Below are 19,206 nucleotides of genomic sequence, written 5' to 3'. Positions count from 1 at the left end.
TATCCTGAATCTACTTAGTTCATTGACCTGTCAGTTGTGAATTTTATGGTATTAGGAGACCTAAGTGAGTCTGTAATATTGTACTATAAATAGAGTAGCCTTAGATAAATTTACTTAATCAGTAATTTCATTAATATACTGTAAATCTCCTGCAAAAGATTTTATGGTATTCCCCCCTTCCCTAACTGATTCTTTTATTTTTTGAGATGAAATCTTAATAATGTATTTAACTGAAGACTGGAGTTTTGCCTGGTGAAAAACATAGTCTATTAACTGGTAATCAACCACTTGGTTGGTGTTCCACTAAATACTACCATTCCGTAAGTACACTGCTTTGATGGCTCTTATAACCAGAACAAATGAAACGTCAGTTATCACCATTCCAGTAGCTACTTCCTAATGAGGTAGAAAGTACTTTCACTTTTCAAAATACTATAACCATGTCATCTAACATTCTTCAACAGGTACTAGTGAACCTTTGGCCCTGGTTGAACACTTGCATCCATCTGAAATCCAGCTGTGCCAAGAGAAAGCTCCCCTCTCTTCCAAATCTGGTCTTGGGTTTTGAAAATATAAATATCTTAACCTCTGGTTTAGATAAAAGTCTCCTTTGTGGAAAAGGCCTTTGTCCTTCCTCCCTCAGAATTTGCTGCTAAACACAATCATAGAAACCTTGTATTGCCTAATGCCCAGGTTACTAGTAATGACTTTATGAATGTGTCTTTAGTGTCTATTTTTTGCTTTTACAGTCATTAAAGATAACTTTCATTGTCTAGCATTTCATGGAAGTGGAATATTACTGATTAGTTGACTATATTCTTATTTTATCTGTATAAGATTACTAGTCAACCTTTTCGGCAAGTTTTTTTCTTTTTCTCCTTTCAGCAAGTTTTGAAAGAATGGTTAAAACTTTTTTCTTTTTCTAAAAGATCTGGTTTCATGTCCCATTTCTTTTTTTTTTTAATTCTTTTAATGTCTACTTATTTATTTTGAGAGAGAGATAGCAAGCAGGAGAGGGGCAGAGAGAGAGGGAGACAGAAACCCAAGAAGGCTCTGCATCATCAGTGAGGAACCCAACGCCAGGCTTGAACCCACAAACCATGAGATCGTGACCTGAGCTGAAATAAAAAGTTGGATGCTTAACTGACTGGGCCACCCAGGTGCCCCTATGTTCCATTTCTTTAACTCTCAAACCATCATTTCTAATTCTGTATACTGAGAATAACAACAATATCTTCCCAAATAGCTACTCAGCCTGAATGACTTCAGCCTTATATGTAATAAGCACATGGTTATTACCAATTGATACTTTATGTTCATATCCCAAACTGAACTTCTGACCATCTCCTCTCCAACCTCCCATGCCAATTGATGGCAATTCTATCTTCCACCTGTTTAGGTCAAGACTTTGGAATCATTGCTGACTCCTCTTTCTCAAACCCCATATCCATGCTGTCAAAAAATCCTGACCTCACCCTCAAAAAACATGGTGATTCCCAAAGCTTCCTAATGGGCTTCTGGCTTTCATCCTCAAGCAGTCAGAGTGAGCCTTTTAAATATAAGTCAGATCATGCTACTCCTCTCCTCAGAATCCCACAACAGTCCCTCAATTTCACTCACAGTAAAAGCCAAACTTCTTACAATGGCCGACAAGACATTACATGATCTGCCACCTTTTCATGCTCCTCTCCAGCCACATCTCCTGTTACTCTCGTCCTGCTTACCCACCTACTAGCCATGTGAGCTTCCCTGTTTCTTGAATATACCAGGAAGAACCCTGTCTTACAGCCTTGGCACTGGCTGTTCCCTCTGCTGGGAACACAGTGCCCTCAGATAGCCTGTTAGCTAACTCCTTCAAAACTTTGCGCAAATTGTATCTACACAGTGAGACCAAGCCTGACCACCTTATTAAATACTACAACTTTACTTTGCTCAACTTTGACTTTTTTATGGCACTTTTCACTTATCAAACCTATATTACTTACTTATTTATTATATTTACTGATTATTGTCTGTATCGCCCCGTTAGAATCCAAACTCCGCAATGGAGAGATCTTTGCCTCACCTACTCAGAAACACATTCAAACATCTAGAATAGCGCTTGGCAAATGTTTTTTAAATGAATGAATTGTATTTTCAGTAGAAAATCTAAGTAATATGAAAAACTGAACACTTCCTAATATATTTATTACCCTTAAAACTTATCCCCTGATGAATCTCGGTCACTTCAGTAATAACTAAGATACCCCTAACTATTTCTGTGGTACTTACTCTTAATCATTTATAACCTGCTTTGCTTTTTATTTTTAATTTTTTTTAATGTTCATTTATTTTGAGGGAGACAGAGATCATGAGCAGGAGAGGGGAAGAGAGAGAGGGATACAGAGAATCCCAAGCAGGCTTCACACTGTCAGCAAAGAGTCCGATGCGGGGCTCAGACTTAGGAACCGTGAGATCATAACCTGAGCTAAAACCAAAAGTCAGACACTTCACCCACAGAGCCACCCAAGCACCCCATTACGCTATTTAAAATAAGATGTCTTCACTTAACAGAAGACTCTATTTATAACTGTGCTTACAGTCGGAGATTCTAATCCCAGTCTCCCAAGGGCCAGTGTCCTCTAATTCCCAGTTTGACATCTTTGCAAATGCATGTACATGCTTTCCAAATGCTTTTTAAAAAAAAAATCAGCACATTCAGAATACTGATATACAGAATATTCTACTGAGAAAAAAGGGGAATGCTATTGAGAGGACGTCAGAAGATGGACTGGTAATATTTTACTTCTTCAACTGGATGATAGGTATCCAGATGTTGGCTTTATTATTTGTTATAATTAACATATGCATTATACACCATCTTTTGTATGCATGAAACATTTCATAATAAAAAAGGACAAAATAAACCTAGTCTAGCTTACTTGTTCTACTACCGCTCTTTATTTTTCTTCCAGTTTGATAGGATATAGCTCCCTGGACATAAATCTTCTAGCCGGTTTGTGGAAACATAATTGCCGTGTGACTTAGCATTTAAACCCTCTCCCTGCCCACAACCATCTCACTAATGAGTCTGTGATGTGAAACCAAATCAGAAAGACCTCCAGTAGAAATTTAAAAAAAATATATACTCACTGCTTCATTGATTTAATCAACCTGGTGAGCTATCAAGAGGGATGAGCATAAAGACAAAAATGAAAACACGTGATGGCTGCCAAAGCAGAATTAATTTTTCAAAAAACATATATAAATATAATAACTTCACGACTGATTATAATATCCTGTCTTCCCACTGTTGCAAGGCAAGTTCCTTGGTTATCTTAATTTCATCCTCCCTGTACCCACTGTGGTACAGGGATCTCATATGTGCTTCCACAGCACCTGACTCTGGTCATGTGTAGAACTGTACCCATTCATGTCCCCCCTTTCTAGGCCAGAAGAGCACTGAGCAAAGGGCCCATGTTTTTTCACCTTTTGAGCCCTGTCCCTGGTACAGCTCCTAGGGGGTGCCGTATGAGACTAGCTCAGTTCAAAGGTCAGCTCTGCTTCTTACCCTCTGCGTAAGCTTCTTAACCCATCTTCAGAAAATGTTTGGAAACTGCATCACGAATTCCAGCTTCAGAGCATGTGCTGAGAAGTTGTGGTCCCTTGGAATGGTGCTGTATCTCTGCCTGCTCATGCCTCAGGGTTGGTACCAACAGAGCTCCCTGGGTCAGGGGCTTGTGACATTCTGATGGCATAACCCACAAGTGGAACTGCTATATCTGCACATTTAGCAAATGCTTTTTGAGTCCTAACTATAGTGCCAGGAATTTGGCTAGACAATGGGGATGCTGTGGTGGCAGGTCACATTCTCTAGTCCCTAGAAGCTGTCCACAGGCCCTCCCTTGTTACTGTGCATGTACAACCTTAGCCCCTTAAATTGATTATGGCTTTTTCAACGCCATTCCTTAATGCTGCTATTCTCTCTTCTCAAGAGAAATCTGTTAACTTTTCCAAATAGAGAGCAGTTTCCCCTACAAATCATGTTTCTCATAACTGTAATACAGAAAAACATGACTATACAACCAGTGTGAGCTATACCCTCAATCTAACACCTCAAATCCTGGCATTTATGATGTACTTCAATTTGTAATAATTGCTTAAACTTTAAGCTACTTGCCACAGAGGATGACAGAACTGACATAAAATATGGACATATTTAAGGGTGCCTGGGTGGCTCAGTTGGTTGAGTGTCTGACTTCAGCTCAGGTCATAATCTCATGGTTGGGGAGTTTGAATTCCATATGGGGCTAGCTGCTGTCAGCTTGTCAGCACACAGCCTGCTTCAGTCCCCTTCTCTCTGCTTCTTCCCCACTTGTGTTCTCCCCCCAAAATAAAATAAAGTTTAAAAAAATACTTAGACACATTTACATCCTAAAAAATTAATTATGTTAACAAGAATTGTTCTATTTCCAGGTGAGAATTACTAAGATCATTCTATTGCCTATAAAATAAACTATGAGGTCTTTAGCATTGAAAATATTTTGGTGTGATAAACTCTGAAATGCCAACTTAATTTATATAAGATTTATGGACTCACTGAAAGGTTTTGGGCATAAAAACAATTAAAATAAGATGGAAGAGGATTAGAAGTAAACGAAAATAATAATGCTTTTGAAAGTAGGCTGGTTTAAAGAAATTCAGAGTGGCATATCAAACAGACACTTACGGCAATAAATTTTATAAATAGCTCATTCTAATAATAGTATGAAAATATCTAAAACTTGTTTACTATGAGTGAACAAAGGTAAAAAAAAGTGGATGATTGTTATACATTCCTAGGATATAAAAATTAGAAAAAATTAATGGACACTATATATATAACCTTGTAAGTACTGTGTTTAAGATTTAAAGTCACTAAATCATTAAGTAATCCATATCACAAAGTTATATCCCTTGAGTAATAATAATTGAAGAATTTTGGAATCTAACACTGACCTGTCCAAGCTTGAGCACATCAATTCTCTACCTCAGTTTTTTCAACAGAATGGAAACCTGCCATTTTACATATAGAACAAAAATGGACTATTTTTGGAGGACCTTCTATAGAAACAAAGGGTCTCAAAACTGTTGATATTTCAGACTTTAACAAAATATGTTATCAGTATGATTTTCTCCATTCTTTTCTGTGTGATCAGCAATTCTAACTTTGCTAGTATTCTAGGCAGGACAAATTCAAAGAATTTATAGCTGTTCCCCAATTGCTATTATAATGACAGACATACTCTAGTCAAACAAATTCGCTTCCCTCTCAGGTCCAGGGAGGTTAAGGCAACTTAATCAAGGCCAACCTTGTCTAGTTAAAGGCGGATTTGGAGCTTGAATCCAAATCTCCCAAATACCCAGAAAAACCCCACAAGCATTAGTATCAGTGTGAAACGATTATGTGTTAACAGCCTGAAGATGACATTAAATTGCTTAGACCTTTCACAACACGTTGGACAGACAGGAAATACCACCCGGAAGACATTATAGAAGATTTCTCAGTAGTTTTTTTGCTAATTTTGCTAGCCAATCTTAACTGTAAGACTACTGCAGTGAGGCCTGAGGGAAAATTGGCATTGGAGGTTCGTTCCAAGGGACAAAAGCTCTCTTTCTGAAATTTCTGTTCAGAGGCCCAGAATTTAAAATTAGTAGTAGGTAGTAAGTACCCTTGCCTTTATTTAAACCACATTTTGCCACCAGAAATAATATCCTTGGGAGTAATCAAGTCATGCACCTTTTCTCTATGTTACTTTCCTCTGATACTGCTTTTTTTTCTAATGTCCACATTTAAAGTTCTTCTTCAACAGCTTTACTCTGAGTGGCACTAGGAAACTACACATTTACCTTTCCACAATGGTATGAAAAAGAAATACCTTCCCGAAAAGACAGTAAGAGGTGCAAGGGACAAAGTCTCCTGGGGACTCCTGGGCTGAGGTCCCCTGGATGTAAGGGCATCCCAGTTAGTTTCCTTCATGCTATAAAACGTCACTCTGGGCATTCCCCCAAACCAAATTATGAAACTTACACCTGCTGTCCAAATCTTTCCTCTACCTTATTGTAAAATGAAAAGGACAATCACTGGTAAAGATGTTTTTAAAACGACGAAAGAATTGTCCAAAAGTTTTAAAGTACGATAACACTAAAATACATCAGACTTCGATCGTCACTCTCATTCTTGCACGACTTGCATTTAATCTAAGGTGCCCTAAAATGCCCCCAGGAATTCCTCCAGAGGGGTCAAGTTGGGGCTCTGGACAGCTGAACAGGTGAGGGTTCATACTGGTTCCCCGACTATCTCTGAAGCAACTTTCTGGGCAGGAAATCAGTCAAATTGTGATGAAAGCGAACGCGGGGAAGACGAGCCCGCGCCCCAACCCCCCGCGTGGCCGGGTCAAGCACTCAAGTCGGCGGAGGGGACCCGGGGGGACGCGCTCCCCTCGAGGGTCAAGCGGGGGGAGCGCGTTCTCCCGGCCAAGGCGGGGAGCTGGGTCGGGCCCGGGAGCAGACCCGCTGGACACACAGGGTCCCGCGGCAGCCCTGAGGGTCCCGGCTGCAGCTCTCAGGGCGCCCGGACGGGGCCGGCGCCGCTTACCTCGACGGCTGCGTGGGGACTCGGCGGAGCTCGGCTGGGACTCCGCGCGGGCGGGGCGCGGGCCGGCGGTGGGGCAGCGGCGGGGCAGGCGACGCGGCGCACTGGACTCCACCCGGGCTCAGGTCCGCCGCCTCGGGGAGGAAGTGGTGTCAGCCCTGCCCTTCCCACGCAGCGCGCAGACGTGAGGCGCCCGCCGCGCCGCTTTGCATCGAGGTGCCACGAGGGCGCTCGGTTCGAGACACACACGGAGGAGTACGGGTGGATGCAGACTCTTGAAACTCGGGGACTGCTTTTTCCAACTAATCGGGTCTGTGCCTCGCTTCTGCACCACACCCTCGAAAGTTTTTGTTTTTTTAAATTCTGGGAAAAGTTGGGCCTTCCTCCCTCATCCCGCCCCTACGCGCGTCCCCTTCCCTCCGGAGCGTTCCCCAGCGAATTGAGCCTTCTCGGTCGCTCGCTATATTAGTGACTAAGGGATCTGGGGCCAGATGATGGCTCCAAAAAACCCGAGAACCTCATCTATTTTGCAACGGTCTTCCTAAGTGTTTACTTCAGCCCTTTGTGCGCTTCCTCTTTCGAGCCTGTTGAGCAAGGCCGGATCTGCCCGCCGCGCGCAGCCCACCCGCTGGGGACGCGGCGCGTGTGTGCGGAGCGCAGGGGGCCCCGCGCGTGCGCGCCTGCCCGCCCCTCCCCGCCCCCCGCGTGCGCGCCTGCCCGCCCCTCCCCCGCACGGGTCCGCAAGGACGCTGGTCCCAGCGGGAGTCCTGGGTGGGGTTGCGGGGTTGGAGGTCGGATGTGGAAGGGCGCGCTCCGCGCAGCCGGTGTCTCAACTCTCGGATGGCAACCCTCCCCTCCCCCCAAAGCTTAAGGACACTGAGTTGGCGCGGGCGAAACTGTGAAGAAACAGGCGCTCTGACACGTTGCCGGTGGAACTCCAAAACGGTACGAACCCGGTGGCGGCGAATTCGGCAACAGCTATTTAATTTGCGTAGGCAGTTACCCTTTGATCCAGAAATCCCACTTCTAAGAATGTATTACAGTGATGAAAAGAAGCAATGCATATACCCACGCCCATTCTTGGCCGCAGGATTTGTAATAGCAAAGGACTGACTGGACGTAGTCCGAGATTCTTTGGGAGTGGAGCCTCCTGGGAGAAAGTGGGGAGATCCGAAAATACAGAAGTTAGAAACAGTTTGTAAGTGGGATTGAATTTACCGCGTCTTCCCTATAGGGCCGTGTCTTAAAGGGCCTCCCCGCCGTGTGGGGAAGGAAGGTGGTGGAGAAGACCTAAAGACATACAGATATATTAGACACACACATCAGTTAGGTAAATTAAGATAGTTCAGCCATTTATTTAAGGAAAAACTATTAACTCATCTAAGAACAATAAAAATAGTTGTGAAGAAAATTCTTGCTGAGAAAGCAAGTTAATATTTACCATATTAAGTAACGTAAGTGTTTTGAAGGGAGTTAAAAGGTGAGAGTGATGGTAGTAGGCATGGAGCCTTATATTAATTAGGATCCTCAAGGAAGAGCTTTTTTGATAAGTGTTACTTGAGCCAGACCTAAATGACATGAGAGATTCATTCATGTCGATTTGGGGATGAGAATGTTGAAAGGTTCTGGGTTAGGAAGGCACTTGAGATGTTGGGAAAACAGCAAGGAAGCTAGTATGGATGGAGCACAGTGACAGGGAAACAGGTGGTGTATGAGATCAAAGAGGAAATTGTGGCCAGATAATGTGTGGTTTTTCTGGCTATAGTCGGGACTTTACTCTGAGATAGGAAGCAGCCATTGGAAGGTTCTGAACATAGTACTATATGGAAAGTCAGGTGAAGCAATGGAGTGACTTTCACAGGAGAGGAAGAGGGCAGGCAATACCTCTTTGCAAAGTCATGAAAAGGAGAAGCCATTCAGAGGCTTGGAAAAACATTCCAAGAGAAGAAAGAGCAAGGAAAGGTCTTGAGATGGGAACATAGAAAGTTAGAAAGAGGGCCCGTGTGTCTAGCATACAGCAAAAAAAGTAGGGCATTGGTAACGGATGGGGACAGAGAGGTAAGCAGGGACCACATTAGGCAGTGGCTTGGGGTCAGCCTTGAGGACTTTGAGTTTTATTCTGATTGCAGTGGGGAGCCATTGGAAAGATTTTAGGAAGTAAGTACATGACTGGACTTTTGCTGTACGTCATCATGCTGGTTGGTGATTGGAAATGGATCCAATGGAGCAAGACAAAGGGCAGTGAGAGATCATTCAGTGGGCTGTGGCAGTAGTCCAGGTGAAAGATGATGGTGGTTTTGGTTAGTATCCTGAAGATGGGGATGATGGGAAGAGTTTGGATTCAAGATATGATTTCAGAGCAGAATCACCAATGTTTGCTGATGGGCCACAGGAGTGGGAGAGTGGCAGAAGGGATTAGGAATTGAGTGTAAGCCAGTGTGACTGGAGTCCTGAGAGCTCTGGTGTGAGGCAGGGCTAGACGAAGAAAGGTCAGTAGGGAGAGACCATGTAGGACCATGTGGACCATGTTGAAGGTTGTTTTCTCATCTTAAAAGCAATGAGATTGTGTTAAGAATACTTTAAGCTGGCAGGATTTATGTTTTAGGAAAATCACTTTGGCTATCGTTTGGGGAATTGACCAGATGAAGAGAAGAATGGGTGCAGGAAGATTTCTGAGCGAGGCTGGCTGAGAGATTTACAGTGGTTTGGACTAGATTGGTGACAGTGGAAATGGAAAGAAATGGATGGACCTGAGAGATATTTATAAGATAGTTGATAGGAGGCAGTGATGACTGGATTTGAACAGAGTGAGGAAGAGGGAGGAGCCAAGGATGACCACTAAGATGCAGACTTGGATAATGATGGATGTCATTGCCGTTCAATGTCACCCAACTCTGGTGGGTGCAGGGGGAGACTGGGGGAGGGGAAGATAGTGAGTTTTATTTTGAACAAGTTGAGTATGATAAACTTTTGAGACATGTGAGTGCAGACCTCATGTAGAGAGATGTGTAAGGGGCTGATGCTCAGAGTATGGTTTACAGTTAGAGATACACAGGTTGGCTAATCTACCCACAGGTGGCCATTGATGAGATAGATGGCTTAGAAGTGAGTAAGATGAGAAAAAGACCTTATGCTAAGCTTTAAGGAATGTCATCATCAAAGTAGAAGAAGTTGAGCCTGAAAAGGAGACAGAGGGAGAGCTCTGATGGGGTGGGAGGCAAACCAGGAGAAGGTGGTGTTGAGGAATTCACAACAGTGGGAGTGTGCAGCCATGTCTGGGGCTGTTAAGAGTAATATAAGATGAAGATCAAGACGTACCCATTAACTTGAGCCATATTAATGATCACAGAGATGTGTTATTTTAAATGTTTATTTATTTTGAGAGAGAGAGAGAGCTGGGGAGGGGCAGAGAGAGAGGGAGAGAATCCCAAGCAGACTCCATACTGCCACTGCAGAGCCCCAGGCAGGCCCTGATCTCACAAACTGTGAGATCATGACCTGAGCTGAAATCAAGAGTCAGGCACTCAACCAATTGAGCCACCCAGGCACCCCACAGAGACCTATTTTTAATAGCATGTTGGGGCTGGAGGCCAGATGGGCTAAGGAGTGAATAGGTGAGCAAAATAACCCTTCTGAGTAGTTTGCCTGTAAAGAGGAGAAGGATAGGGAGGTAGAGAGTCAGGCATGTGAAATTGAGGAAGATTTTATTTTATTTTTTTAAATGGTTTTCAAGTAGGAAGAAACCAGATGAGATTGAAGGATTAAATATTAATGAGAGAGTAGAAATGATGGATGGTGAAAAGTTTTCGAGTTCTTTTTTTCTTTGTAATTGAAATATAGTTTATAATATTATATTAGTTTCAAGTGTACAACATAGTGATTTGACAATTATATACATTATGAATGCTCACCATGGTAAGTGTAGTTGCCTTCATTACCATATGAAATTATTGCTATATTATTGACTATATTCTCCATGCTGTACTTTTCATCCCTGCGACTTATTTAATTTATAACTGAAAGTTTGTACCTCTTAATTCCCCACACTGATTTTGCCTGTCCCCCCAACCTCCTCATCTCTGGCAACCACCAGTTTGTTCTCTGAATTTGTGAGTCTGTTTCTGTTTTTTGTTCATTTGTTTTGTTTTTTAGATTTCACGTATAAGGGAAATCATATGATAATTGTCTTTCTCTATTGGACTTATTTTACTTAGCATAATACCTTCTATGTCCATCTGTGTTGTTACAAATGGCAAGACTTCATTCTATTATATATATACACTGTATCTTCTTTATTCATTTATCTATTGATGGACACTTAGGCTGTTTCCATATCTTGGTTATTGTAAATCATGCTGCAATAAACATAGGGGTGCATATATCTTTTCAAATTAGTGTTTACTTTTTCAACTGGTAAATACCCAGAAGTAGAATTACTAGATCATATGGTATTTCTTTTTTTAATTTTTTGATGAACCATCATACTGTTTTCCAGAGTGGTTGCACCAGTTTACCTTCCCACCAACAGTTCACAAGGGTTCCTTTTCTCCACATCCTCACCAAACTTGTTATACCTCCTCTTTTTGATGCTAGCCATTCTGACAGGTGTGAGGGGATATGTTATTGTAGTTTTGATTTGCATTTTCCTGATGATTAGTGATGTTGAACATCTTTTCATGTGTCTGTTGGCCATCTGTAATTCAGGTCCTCTGCCAATTTTTTAACTGCATTATTTGTTTTGTTGGTGTTGAGTTGTATGAGTTCTTATATATTTTGGATATTAATCCTTTATCATATATATCATTTGTAAATATATTCTTCCATTCAGTAGCGTGCCTTTTGGTTTTGTTGATGGTTTCCTTCACTGTGCAAAAGCTTTTAGTTTGGTATAGTTCCAATAGTTTATTTTTGCTTTTGTTTCCCTTGCCTGAGGAAACAGATCCAGAAAAGTATTGCTATGGCCAATATCCAAGAGTTTACTCCATATGTCTTCTAGGAATTTTATGGTTTCAGGCTTCACATTTATGTCTTTCATCTATTTTGAGTTTATTTTTGTGTATGGTATGGGGCTGTCTAGTTTCCCCACCACCATTTCCTGAAGAAACTACCTTTTCCTCATTGTATATTCTTGGGTCCTTAAATAAAGAGAAATAAGATTTTCTGTATTTTACCAGAGGAAGAAAGGTGGGTTTAGAGTAGACAAGGAATTTCTTATTTTTGATAGCTGTGAGATAAGGAAGTTCTCATTTAAAGCCTCTATTGTCTTTTATATGGTAAGAAGAGAAGTAGAGCCTTCTGCTGGGAGTGTGAGAGTAGGGACTATCATAGACTATCATAGATTTGGGGAACTGGAGAAAGCTTCACAAGGTCATTGCAGAAAATGTGACTAGAAAAATTTAATGAGATTTCCAGGCAGCCCGAGAATCTATTTGAAATCGGCGATGATGGTGGAAGCAATCTGCTCAGTTGTGTGACTCTCCTGCAAAGCTAGGTTCCCTAGGTTTGGAGAAAGTTTAGCTGTCATGGGAGTAGCTAGCTGAACAGGCCAGCTGGAAGGAAAGGTTATTGTGGTCAGAAGGTAGGCGGATTGAATTTTCCTTCTGGAGGTATCGACATTATTATGGGTGCTGACAATGTCCAGAATGTGACCATGGGCCTGGGTGGCTGATGTGACCAATGAAATGAGGGACCAAAGGATTATGTATATCTTCCCAGGTAACCGTTTAAGTCATCCAGGATTAGGGTGGCCCATAACTTACTGCTGAGACTGAGCCACTTCTGAGAGTACCAGAATGTTAACTGGATGAGAAAGCAAGAAACAGGTATGATTCATGACTCTTCCAAACAAACAGAATGATGCTAAGATTTAAAGTCATTTTAAAGGAAGACTGGGAGTCAGGTGTCAGAGCAGGGCTGACTGGGATTTGTGGAGATGACAAATCTGAAGAGGGAGACAGAGTAGTTTGCCCAAACGGCACTTCTCAAAAGAAGTTAGTTTGCTTTTTGCTTTCTTTTGTTTTGAATAAAAGGAGGAGCCACTAAAGGTCTGCCCACGGTAATGGGGACAATGGGCAACAGCAAAGTCACCTTCTGAACTTAAGGTACATGGAGTGTGAAGAATAAACGATTTTTCCTTGAGAAAGCTGCAATGGACATGGTGTCCTCCAGGCAGAGTTGTTAAAGTTCCAGGACAGAGGAGCACACCAGGAATAGCCTCATGATACAGGAGTGGCAGTGAGAGAGTTTGGGATGTGGGAGAGACAAGGGCTGAATGAATCACAGGCAGGGAAGAACACAATGTCATGAGACAGTGGTGTGGGAGAAACTTCCCCTGGTGACTTCTTCTTTGTGGAGGGACCAGTGGAGCAGTCTTCCTGGAGTATCTCTGAGGACCATGGGTAGTGGCTAGACAACGTGGGCTCTGGCACCGTGGAGGAACACAGTTAAAGTTTAAGCTGAGTTGGATTTTAACTGTGTCTTACTACCTTACTCTTTCGGCATGTTTCCTCCTGGCCAAAGAGCATCTACCTTCTGACAAGGGACCTGTGTTGACCTGAATTAAGATTTCTGCTACTTTGGGGGTGGGGAGTGGGAAGGTATTTTTTTTCTTTTGGTTTAGCACTTCATAAAGTTTTGCCTGTTCATTTTATTTGGATTGCCCTTAATTGTCGGGAATATTTGCCTCTGATTTAAATACACAACTTTAATGCCATCTGCAATGGACTGTGTTTTCCAAAGAAGGCCATGACCGTATCTCTCTTACCCATCAAGAAGTGGAGTCCCTTTCTCTCCCTCCCCCTTGAATGTGGGTGGACCCCGTGACTGCTTTGGCCAATAGAAGACAGCAAAAGTGATGGTGGACTTAGCACTTATTGGCTGGCAGCATCTCTTCCTGCCTCCTTTAGCCCTGAACACTCATGAAGGAGGCTACTCCATCAGAGAGAGAGACCACATGAAGGAGCTCTGAGGCATCAGCCATGAGGTGAAGATGCCATCTTGGACACCCAGCCCCATCAAACCTTCAGAAGATCCCAGCCCCAGTTCTTATCCAAATGCAGGTACACCAGAGAGCATGGAGAACCACCCAGATGCATCAACCCACAGATTCCTGAGAGATCATGATAAATAGCTGTATCAAGCCTCTAAGTCCTGGTTTGTGCTCAAGGCTTCTTGGGGACCTCTGTGTCTCATGTTTGTGTCGTAATAAAGCTTTGTGCTTTGACTTTTAAAATATAAACTGATAAAAACAATAACTGTTTGTGGTTTCTATTTTAACCAGTATACTATTATTAATTATATGTTTTGTATATAGCATATGTATATTCTCTTGCTTGTTAACAAAATGTTCCCTCTGCCTGACCTCTGACCCTCTACTTGTCCTTTGGCCACTGTTCTCAGATATTCCTTTCCTTCCACACCCTAGTGATAGTGGGAGGAGCACCAGAAAGGCTGGATGGAAGAATAGCAGCAGGAGAAGGGTAGGGAAGAAAAGAGAGCCCAAGAAGGCTTGGGAGAGGATTTTTGGTGGGTAGCTGGGAGCAAGACAATGAGAAAGATATTTTGGGGACATTGCTGGGTATGAGAGAGGTAGAGAGTGAGAAGAAAGAGAGGAAAGGAGTTTTAAGACATGTGGACTTGATGTAAAAAGAAACTTGGCTGATGGTTTCTTTGCATTGACAGTGCACAGAGGCAATGCCCATGGGAGCCCAGTGGTAGGTTACTTAATAAGCATTAACGTCTTTGAAATACTGAGATATATATGCATACACTGTATCTTCCCAGTGTATGTGTCTGTAAAGCAGTGATCCTTGCTACCCAATATCACTGAGTAAAAGTATAAAAGAGATGGAGGTTGTTTGATTTGCAAGGAACGAAATCTATTCAAACTGGCTGAAGCCAAAATAAGCTCTTGGAGAGAAGCTCTGGTAGCTCATTGAACTCAGACAGGAAGTATAGCCGGGCTGATTGAGGGGTGATACTAAGAAGTAGAGGTAGACCAGGAAGTCTCTACTTTATTTTTTCTTTAAAAAATTTTTTTATTGTGATAAAATAAACAAGACATACATTTATCATCTTAACCATTTTCAAGTGTACAGTTCAGTGATGTTAAATACATGAATAATGTTGTTCAGCCACCACCACCATCCATCTCCATAGCTCTTTTCATCTTTTTTTTTTTTTTACACATTTATTTATTATTGAGAGACAGAGAGACACAGAGCGTGAGCAGGGTAGGGGTAGAGAGAGGGGGAGACATAGAATCCGAAGTAGGCTCCAGGCTCCGAGCTGTCAGCACAGAGCGCGATGCGGGGCTCGAACTCACAAACTGCAAGATCATGACCTGAGCCAAAGTCATTGGCCCAACCAACTGAGCCACCCAGGGGCCCTGCTCTTTTCATCTTTTAAAACTGAAACTCCACACCCATGAACACTAACTCCCCTGTTCTCCCCTCCCCCAGCCCTGGGTAACCCATCATTCTGCATTCTGCCTGTTTTTCAGTATTCCATGTAAGTGGAATCATATAGTATTGGTCTTTTTAAAACTGGCTTATTTTACTTAGCATAATATACTTAAGTTTCATTCAGGTTATAGCTTAAGTCTCATTTGCCTTGCTTTTTAAAGCTGAATGATATTCCATATTATTTGTATATATATATATACATATACATATATATGTATATGTATATATACATATATATGTATATGTATATATATATAAATATATACATATATATACATATATACATATATATATATATATATATATATACACACACACACACATTTTTGCTTATTCATTCTTTCACTGATGGACCCTTGGGTTGCTTCCGTGTTTTAGCTATTGTGAATAATGCAAATATCTCTTCAAGTCCCTGCTTTCATTTCTTTTGGGTATATACCTGAAGTGGAATTGCTGGGTCATATGGTAATTCTATTTTTAATTTTTTGAAGAACTGCCATACTTTTTCCACAGTGGCTGTATAATTTTACATTCCCATCACCAGTGCAGAAGGTTTTGATGTTTCCACATCTTCACCAAAGCTTATTTTCTGTTTTTGTTTTCTTTTTTGATGTAGCCATCTTTTTTTTTTTTTTTTTTTTAGCATTTATTTATTTTTGAGACAGAGAGAGACAAAGCATGAATGGGGGAGGGCCAGAGAGAGGGAGACACAGAATCTGAAACAGGCTCCAGGCTCTGAGCTGTCAGCACAGAGCCCAACGCGGGGCTTGAACTCACGGACCGCGAGACCATGACCTGGGCCGAAGTGGGCCACTTAACCGACTGAGCCACCCAGGCGCCCCGATAGTAGCCATCTTAATGGGTATCTTACTGTGGTGGTTTTGATTTTCATTTCTCTAATGATTACTGATGTTAAACATTATTTCATGTGCTTATTGGCTGTTTGTATATCTTCTTTGGAGAAAGTCTATTAAGTCCTTTGCCCATTTTTTAATTGGTTTGTTTGTTTGTATATTCTGGATATTAATTCTTTATTAGTTATATGATTTGCAAGTATTTTCTCCCATTTTATGAGCTGTCTTTTTACTCTGTGGATATTGTCTTTTGATACACAAATTAAGAAAAATTTTTTTAATGTTTATTTTAGAGAGAGAGCATGAGCAGGGGAGGGGCAGAGAGAGAGGGAGACATAGAATCTGAAGCAGGCTCCAGGCTTTGAGCTGTCAGCACAGAGCCCAACATGGGGCTCGAACCCATGAACCACGAGATCACAACCTGAGCCAAAGTCAGACACTTAACTGACTGAACCACCCAGGCGCCCAAGATACACAAAATTGTTAAGTTTTTGTGAAGTCCAATACATCTGTTTTTAATTTGGTTGCATTTTATTGGTGTCATGGCTAAGAAATCATTGCTAAATCCAGTGTCCTGAAGATTCTGCCCTATGCTTTCTTCTAAAGTTTCATGGTTTTGGGTCTTCCATTGAAGTCTTTGATACATTTTGAATTAATTTTTTAACAATTTATTTTTAGAGAGAGAGACAGCATGCAAGTGGCAGGGGAGCAGAGTGAGAGAGAGAATCTTAAGCAGGCTCCATGCTCAGCATGGAGCCCAAAGCAGGGCTCGGTCCCATGACCTGATCATGACCTGAGCTGAAGTCAAGAGTCAGATGCTTAACCAACTGAGCCAACCAGGTGCCCCTTGAGTTAATTTTTGTATATGTTGTTGGGTAAAGGTCCAATTTTATCTTTTTATATGTGGTTATCCATCTTTCCCAGCACCATTTGTTGAAGAGACTGTCTCCCCATTGTATGGTTTTGGCAGCTTTGTCCAAAATCATTTGACCATATATGTGTGACTTTATTTCTGGCCTCTCTATTCTCTTCCATTGCTCTACATGTCAGTCTTTATGCTAGTACTACACTGTTTGATTACTGTAGCTTTGTAGTAAGTTTTGAAATCAGAAAGTGTGGGTCCTCCAGCTTTGTTCTTTTTTAAGATTGTTTTGTCTATTCAGGGTCCCTTGGGAATACATATGAATTTTAGGATGGGGTTTTCTATTTCTGCAAAAATGCCATTGAGATTTTGATCCAGATTGTACTGAATCTGTAGATTGCTTTGGGTAATATTGACATTTTAACAATATTAAGTCTTCCAATCCATGAACATGGGATGTGTTTCCATTTAGTTATGTCTTCTATAATTTCTTTAAGCAATGTTTTGTGGTTTTCATTGTATAAGTCTTTCAACTCTTTGCTTAAATTAATTCCTAAATACTTTATTCTTTTTTATGCTATTGTAAATGGAATTGTTTTCATAATTTTCTTTTCAGATGGTTCATTGTTAGTATGTAGAAATGCAACTGATTTTTGCATGTTAACTTCGTATCCTGCTACTTTGCTGAATTCATTTGTTCTAACAGTGTTTGTTTGTTTGTTTGTTTGTTTGTTTTGGTGTGGAATCTTTAGGGTTTTCTATAGAGGAGATCTTATCATTTGCAAATAGAGATAATTTTACTTTTTCCTTTCCAATTAGGATTCCTTTTATTTCTTTTTTGTGCTCAGTTGTTCTGGCTAGAAGTTCTAATATTATGTTGAATAAAAGTAGTGAGAGTGTACATCCCTGTCTTGTTCTTAATCCTAGAGGAAAACAATTTCAGTCTAACACCATTGAGTGTGATATTTGCTATGGGTTTTCAGATATGGCTGTTACTAGGTTGAGATAGTTTCCTTCTGTTACTGATTTCTTAAGAATTTTTATCATGACAGGATGTTGAATTTTGTCAAGTGCTTTTTCTCTATCCATTGAAATGATCATGTGATTTTCTTTCCCTTTATTCTGTTTATGTGGTATATTATATTGATTGATTTTCATATGCTGAACCACCCTTGCATTCCAGGAATAAATTGCACTTGGTCATGGTGTTTAATCCTTTCAACATGCTGCTGAATTTTGTTTGCTAGTGATTTGTTGAGGATTTCATTTCTCCTTTTGTGCTCATATGATTTATGTCTAATATTCTCCACCTAACTCCTTTTTTTCTTCTTTTGCTGCAAATTAACTTTTTTGCTATAGGTCAAACATGGCCACTGCCTTGGAGCAGATCTCATGGACTCCAGACTCAGATAGAGATTTCTGTGCAGAAAGTTTGTTGCAAATGATCTCAGGAACAATGCTTGCAAAGGAGTGAAGGAAGAAGGATGGAGACGGAGAAGTTTGGCTATGATATATTGGCAATAGAAGTTTTAGCCAATTCTACAGAGAGCTTTAAGAATGGTAGGCAGGACCTTTGCTTGCCCCTTATTAACCAGCCATTGGATGCTGGCTGTCTCTGGGGAGGAGGCTGTGCCCTTAGACAGAATGTCTCCCTTTGGTCAAGGACAGTTTCTGGAGAGGGACTCAAGTATAAACAGTCAGCAGCTACCACTGCTATAAAGGAGACATTGAACCTGGGGCATCCATTCAGCTACCTAGTCCAGATTGACGTTCTGTCACATCTCAAACACCAACTGGGACTGAAGAGAGTTATTATGTTCCATTTTCAAATTCCTGGGAGCTAGAATCTGATTGGCCATGTTTGATTAGGTATCTTCTGATCAGCTCTGGCTCTGGAAGTGAATTTTTATGAGGTATATTATCTCCTAGGTACTGATATGTTTGCTGATATCCAACTATCAAAACAATTGTAATTTGTCTTTGAATGGAAATGCAAATTAGTAAAGATTTGGTAGTCTCTAAAGCAAATATTATTTGCTTAACATTTTTGTGGAAGAGCAGTTATGATTTTGTTGAAATAGTGGCAAACATTTAGATAAATATGATTCTAAAAGTCAGTGTTTGTACAGGGAGGGATGTGTGGGTGGAGAGGTCATGTAAAAAATAAGAAACATCCAAACCCACATTTATCCAGAAGACAGACTGAATAATTACCTTTTAACAGCATTTTTGTTTACCATCTCTACAGTTTTACCTTTTCCAGAATGTTCTATACATGAAATAATACAGTGTATAGCCTCTTCAGATTGGCTTTATTCACATAGCAGTATGCATTTAAATTGATCCAAGTCTTTGTGTGGCTTCACAGCACATTCCTTTTGTCACTAAAAGGTATTCTATTGGATAGTTACACTG

The 19,206-nt window shown here is 41.1% G+C and overlaps 1 protein-coding gene across 2 annotated transcripts in view; it reads right to left on the bottom strand.

Annotated features, from left to right (window-relative positions):
* APBB1IP (amyloid beta precursor protein binding family B member 1 interacting protein) overlaps nucleotides 1-6,790 on the bottom strand; it is a 95,399-nt gene extending 88,609 nt beyond the window's left edge. The window contains exon 1 of one of the 2 annotated variants that reach the window (XM_027073676.2): nucleotides 6,617-6,790. The gene's annotated coding sequence lies outside the window, so the exon portion shown is untranslated. Of the gene's footprint in view, nucleotides 1-3,550; nucleotides 4,753-6,616 lie in introns of those variants that run through there. The other variant, XM_053225412.1, reaches the window with a different exon arrangement.
* Nucleotides 6,791-19,206: the final 12,416 nt, after the last annotated feature.

The sequence above is a fragment of the Acinonyx jubatus genome, chromosome B4 (assembly GCF_027475565.1).
Source record: "Acinonyx jubatus isolate Ajub_Pintada_27869175 chromosome B4, VMU_Ajub_asm_v1.0, whole genome shotgun sequence".
Taxonomy (NCBI): domain Eukaryota; kingdom Metazoa; phylum Chordata; class Mammalia; order Carnivora; family Felidae; genus Acinonyx; species Acinonyx jubatus.
Note: the sequence above shows the minus strand (reverse complement) of the source record. Positions and strands in the feature narration are given on the sequence as shown.